Raw genomic sequence first — 6,817 nt, 5'->3', positions numbered from 1 at the left:
AGTTACTCCTATCAATTTTTATCTTTCTTTCAAAATTAAAGCTGATAAAATTTCCTACAAAATAGTTATTTGCATTTTTTTGTAGGACCAACCATAAGCGAGTTATAGAGTTGGATATAAATAATCTTTAACAAAAATTTGCTTTAAAATAAAATGTTTGAAAAACCGATATTAAACTTAATTAATTGGGTCTAACACTTTAGTTGAGGAAAAAGGAGAAGACATAAAAGTCACCAAAGTCTTGAAAGTCGTTTTTAGTCGTCATATTAATAACAATAACATTAATAATAATAATACTAATATTACTAAATTTGTTTATATGCAAGCGCTTAATTAAGGTAACAGTTTCTTGCTTATATTTCGAAAACAGTTACTCCTATCAATTTTTATCTTTTTACTAAAATTAAAGCTGATAAAATTTCCTACGCAATAGTTATTTGCATTTTTTATGTAGAACTAACCATAAACGAGATATAAGTTTGAAAATAATTAATATTTAAAAAAAAAGTGCTTTAACAGAAAATGTCTTGTGATTTAAAATACACTTAATTTATTGGGTCCAATACTTTATTAGAAGAAAAAGGAGGTGACATAAAAGTCACTGAAGTCTTCAGAGTCGATTTTAAATGCTGCATTTTCGTCTTCGTCTCATACATTGAAAACTGAATTACATTTTTGTTCAGTAACAATTACAGTTTTCTTATTGGTTTTTTGCTTATATCTCGAAAACTGTTACTCCTATCAATTTTTATCTTTCTTTCAAAATTAAAACTAATAAAATTTTCTACAAAATCGTTATTTGCATTTTTCTTGTAGGACCTACCATAAGCGAGTTATAGAGTTGGATATGAATAATATTTAACAAAAATTTGCTTTAAAATAAAATGTTTGAAAAACTGAAATTAAACTAATTTAATTGTGTCTAACACTTTAGTAGAAGAAAAAAAAGAAAAAGACATAAAAGTCACAAAAGGTTTCAGAGTCGTCTTTAGTCGTCATATTAATAACAATAACATTAATAATAATAATACTAATAGTACTAAATTTGCTTATATGCAATCGTTTAATTAAGGTAAAGTTTTTTGGTTTCTTGCTTATATCTCGAAAACAGTTACTCCTATCAATTTTTATCGTTTTACTAAAATTAAAGCTGATAAAATTTCCTACAAAATAGTTATTTGCATTTCTCATGTAGAACTAACCATAAGCGAGATATAAGTTTGAAAATAGTTAATATTTAAAAAAAGTGCTTTAACAAAAAATGTTTTGTAATTTAAAGTACACTTAATTTATTAGGTCCAATACTTTATTAGAAGAAAAAGGAGGTGACATATAAGTCACTGAAGTTTTCAGAGTCGATTTTAAATGCTGCATTTTCGTCTTCGTCTCAAACATTGAAAACTGAATTACATTTTTGTTCAGTAACAGTTACAGTTTTCTTATTGGTTTTTTGCTTATATCTCGAAAACAGTTACTCCTATCAATTTTTATCTTTCTTTTAAAATTAAAGCTGATAAAATTTTCTACAAAACAGTTATTTGCATTTTTCATGTAAGACTAACCATAAGGGAGATATAAGTTTAAAAATTATTAATATTTAAAAAAAAAGTGCTTTAACAGAAAATGTCTTGTGATTTAAAATACACTTAATTTATTGGGTCCAATACTTTATTAGAAGAAAAAGGAGGTGACATAAAAGTCGCTGAAGTCTTCAGAGTCGTTTTTAAATGCTGCATTTTCGTCTTCCTCTCAAACATTGAAAACTGAATTACATTTTTGTTCAGTAACAGTTACAGTTTTCTTATTGGTTTTTTGCTTATATCTCGAAAACAGTTACTCTTATCAAATTTTATCTTTCTTCCAAAATTAAAGCTGATAAAATTTCCAACAAAATAGTTATTTACATTTTTCTTGTAGGACCAAGCATAAACGAGTTATAGAGTTGGACATAAATAATATTTAACAAAAATTTGCTTTAAAATAAAATGCTTGAAAAGCCGGAATTAAACTAAATTAATTGTGTCTAACACTTTAGTAGAGGAAAAAGGAGAAGACATAAAAGTCACTAAATGTTTCAGAGTCGTCTTTAGTCGTCATATTAATAGCAATAACATTAATAATAATAATACTAATATTACTAAATTTGTTTATATGCAAGCGCTTAATTAAGGTAACAGTTTCTTGCTTATATCTCAAAAACAGTTACTCCTATCAATTTTTATTTTTTTACTAAAATTAAAGCTGATAAAATTTCCTACATAATAGTTATTTGCAATTTTCATGTAGAACTAACCATAGGCGAGATATAAGTTTGAAAATAATTAATAATTAAAAAAAAAATGTGTTTTAACAGAAAATGTCTTGTGATTTAAAATACACTTAATTTATTGGGTCCAATACTTAATTAGAAGAAAAAGGAGGTGCAAATAACTATTTTGTTGGAAATTTTATCAGCTTTAATTGTGAAAGAAAGATAAAATTTGATAGGAGTAACTGTTTTCGAGATATAAGCAAAAAACCAATAAGAAAACTGTAACTGTTACTGAAAAAAATGTAATTCAGTTTTCAATGTTTGAGACGAAGACAAAAATGCAGCATTTAAAAATGACTCTGAAAACTTCAGTGACTTTTATGTCACCTTCTTTTTCTTCTAATAAAGTATTGGACCCAATAAATTATGTGTGTTATAAACCACAAGACATTTTCTGTTAAAACACTTTTTTTTAATTATTAATTACTTTCAAACTTATATCTCGCTTATGGTTAGTTTTACATGAAAAATGCAAATAACTATTTTGTAGGAAATTTTATCACCTTTAATTTTGGTGAAAAAGTAAAAATTGATAGGAGTAACTGTTTTCAAGATATAAACAAAAAACAAAAAAACTGTTACCTTAATTAAGCGCTTGCATATAAGCAAATTTAGTACTACTAGTATTGTTATTATAAATGTTATTGTTATTAATATGACGACTAAAGACAACTCTAAGACTTTAGTGACTTTTATGTCTCCTCCTTTTTTCTCTACTAAAGTGTTAGACACAATTAATTTAGTTTAATTTCAGTTTTTCAAACATTTTATTTTAAAGCAAATTTTTGTTAAATATTATTTATGTCCAACTCTATAACTCGTTTATGCTTGGTCCTACAAGAAAAATGTAAATAACTATTTTGTTGGAAATTTTATCAGCTTTAATTTTGGAAGAAAGATAAAATTTGATAGGAGTAACTGTTTTCGAGATATAAGCAAAAAATCAATAAGAAAACTGTAACTGTTACTGAAAAAATGGCTTAGATTGCCTAAAAACACACATCACACGTGATCTTTTGCATAGAAATGAGAAAACGCTCATGTAACACACAAAATAAGCTCCATTTTTGCTTAGAAAACTAAGCTTACTTTTATTACTATTATTATTATTTTAATTATTATTATTATTATTATTATTGTTATTATTAATATTTTTATTATTATTATTATTATTGTTATTATTATTATTATTATTATTATTATTAAAAACCGATTATAACTTTTGTATAGTATTGCTTTCATACCAGTTTTAAAATGAGTGATTAATTTTAGCCAATTTCTTGCCTAAAAACTATAAAATGGCTTAGATTGCCTAAAAACACAGATCACACATGATCTTTTGCATAGAAATGAGAAAACCCTCATATAACACAAAATAAGCTTCATTTTGGCTTAGAAAACTAAGCTTACTTTTATTACTACTATTATTATTATTTTTATTATTATTATTATTATTATTATTACTATTATTATTATTATTATTATTATTATTATTATTATTATTATTATTATTATTAAACACCGATTATAACTTTTGTATAGTAAATGTTTTTATACCAGTTTTAAAATGAGTTATTAATTTTAGACAATTTCTTGCCTAAAAACACAGATCACAGATGATCTCTTGCATAGAAATGAGAAAACGCTCAGATAACACAAAATAAGCTTCATTTTTGCTTAGAAAAACTAAGCTTTAATTTAGAAAGAAATTCATTATTATAAGTATTATTATCATTATTATTATTATTATTATTATTATTATTATTATTATTATTATTATTATTATTATTATTGTTATCATTATTATTATTATTATTATAAAAAACTTATATTAAACAGACAGAAAACGTCGTATTCTGACACAAAAAAAAGAATTACGTTATAGACTTGACGAGAACGGCGTATCTCGGACTCTTATAGGACTCTTATAGGGTCAAAAAGTATCAGTTTGGAATAAAATAAATTATTTTTGTTGACTCTCAGTCTGAATTGTTCATCAGTTCAAACAAAAACGACTTATTTTAGACTATCTTTTGCTTTGAACAAGAAAACTTACATCAAACAGACTAAAAACGTATTAATCTGGCATAAAAGAGCAATTTATGTATCACTTTAGATAAAGGCAGCTAATCCTATTCGTTTCATTTCTTAAAATAGACAAAATTGTTAATAAATCTAACAAAAACGCTGTATTCTAGCACAAAATACTAATTACATTATAGTTTCGACGAGAATAGCTTATTTGGAATGATTCTATGCTTCCAAACGAGTAAATTTTTATTAAACAGATGCCAAACATCATGTTTTGTCCTATAAAGACATTTTATATTGCAGTTTGTATTAAAACAAAATATTTTCGTTGATTCTTTGTTAGAAGCAGCAAACCTAACATTAAAGAATCTGAAAACTTTGTATTCGGACACAAACTACCGAATTTTGTATCAGTTTAGACAAAAACGGTTGATTTTCGACAATATTTTGCTTTGAACAAGAAAATTTATATCAAACTGACTAAAAACGTCTTATTTTAGCACAAAACAAAAGATTTGCGTTATAGTCTTAAAGCTGATTCATGCCACAGTTTGGATAAAAACCAATTATTTTTGTTAATTTATTGTTACAAACAAGAAACCTTACATCAAAGAAACTGAAAACCCCTTATTCAGGCACAGAAATTCGAATTACGTTTCAGTCTGGACAAAAGCTGCTTATTTTAGACGATCCTTTGTTTTGAACACGAAAACTTACATTAAAAAGATTAAAAACGTCTTATTCTGGCTGAAAACTGCAAATTATATATTACTCTAGATAAAAGCAATTTATCCTGATTACTCCTTTACTTAGAATAGAGTAAACTTGTATAAAATTTAATGAAAACTTTAAATTTAGTCTCAAAGAAATAATTTACGTTATAGTTTTGAGCAGCACTGTTTATTTCAATCGAATTTATGATTCGAAACTAATGAACTTTTATGGGGCAGATGCAAAACCACATATTACCATATAAAGCGTTGTTTTAAAGCAAAGTATTACCTTTTGCAACAAGAAATTTCACGTCAAAGGAACTGAAAACTTCGTATCCATGCATAAATATCGAATTACGTATCAGTTTAGGCAAATACAGCTTATTTTAAACGATTCCTTGCTATAAACAAGAAAAATTTTATCAAGCATATTAAAAACGTCTTATTCTCAAAAATAAGAGCAAATTATGTATCAGTTTTAACAAAAGCGGATTACTCTGTTTGATTCTATGCTTAGAGTAGAGTAAACTACTATAAAACGTAATGAAAACTCTATATTCAAGCTCAAAAGAACAAATTACGTTATAGTTTTGGCAAAAAAAAATATTTCGGACGATTACATACTTCGAAGTAAGCAAACTTTAATTGAACAAGTGCAAAAGCTAATACTTTGCTTTAAAATAACGATTTATGTGGTAATATGGTATTTTGCATCTGTCCTATAAAAGTTTACTCGTTTCGCTCCATTGAATCATTCGAAATAAATTATTTTGACACAACAACAACGATAATAATTTGTTTTTGTTTAAACTGTAACATAAGTCGCTTTTATAAAACGAACTAAGACGTTTGGCATCTGTTTAGTGAAAGTTTTCTCGTTTGGGGGCATAAAATCGTCTTGACGAGAACTGTTAATTTCAAACGATTCTATGCTTTGAAACCAGTATACTTTCACTGAACAGAGGCAAAACGTCTGATTTCGCCTTTAAAAAACGATTTATGTCACAGTTTGGATTAAAACCAATGATTTTCGTTTATTTATTGTTACAAACAAGAAACCTTACATCAAAAAAACTGAAAACCTCTTATTCAGGCCCAGAAAATCAAATTACGTTTCAGTCTAGACACAAATTGCTTATTTTAGACGATTCTTTTTTTTAAACACGAAAACTTACATTAAAAAGATTAAAAACGTCTTATTCTGGCTCAAAACTGCAAATTATGTATTACTTTGGATAAAAGCAGTTTATCCTGATTACTCCTTTGCTTAGAATAGAGCAAACTTGTATAAAACTTAATGAAAACTTTAAATTTCGTCTCAAAGAAATAATTTACGTTATAGTTTTGACCAGAACAGTTAATTTCAAACGATTTTATGCCCCCAAACGAGAAAACTTTCACAAAACAAATGCCAAACGTCTTAGTTCGTTTTATAAAAGCGAGTTATGATACAGTTTAAACAAAAACAAATTATTTTCGTTGTTGTTGTGTTAAAATAATTTATTTCGAATGATTCAATGGAGCGAAACGAGTAAACTTTTATAGGACAGATGCAAAATACCATATTACCACATAAATCGTTGTTTTAGAGCAAAGTATTAGCTTTTGCACTTGTTCAATTAAAGTTTGCTTACTTCGAAGTATGTAATCGTCAGGAATATTTTTTTTTGTCAAAACTATAACGTAATTTGTTCTTTTGAGCTTGAATATAGAGTTTTCATTACGTTTTAAAGTAGTTTACTCTACTCTAAGCATAGAATCA

Source organism: Tribolium castaneum, unplaced genomic scaffold (genome assembly GCF_031307605.1).
Source record: "Tribolium castaneum strain GA2 unplaced genomic scaffold, icTriCast1.1 ptg000022l, whole genome shotgun sequence".
In the NCBI taxonomy this organism is placed as follows: domain Eukaryota; kingdom Metazoa; phylum Arthropoda; class Insecta; order Coleoptera; family Tenebrionidae; genus Tribolium; species Tribolium castaneum.
The sequence above is the reverse complement of the archived record's forward strand: the minus strand, read 5'-3'. Positions refer to the sequence as shown.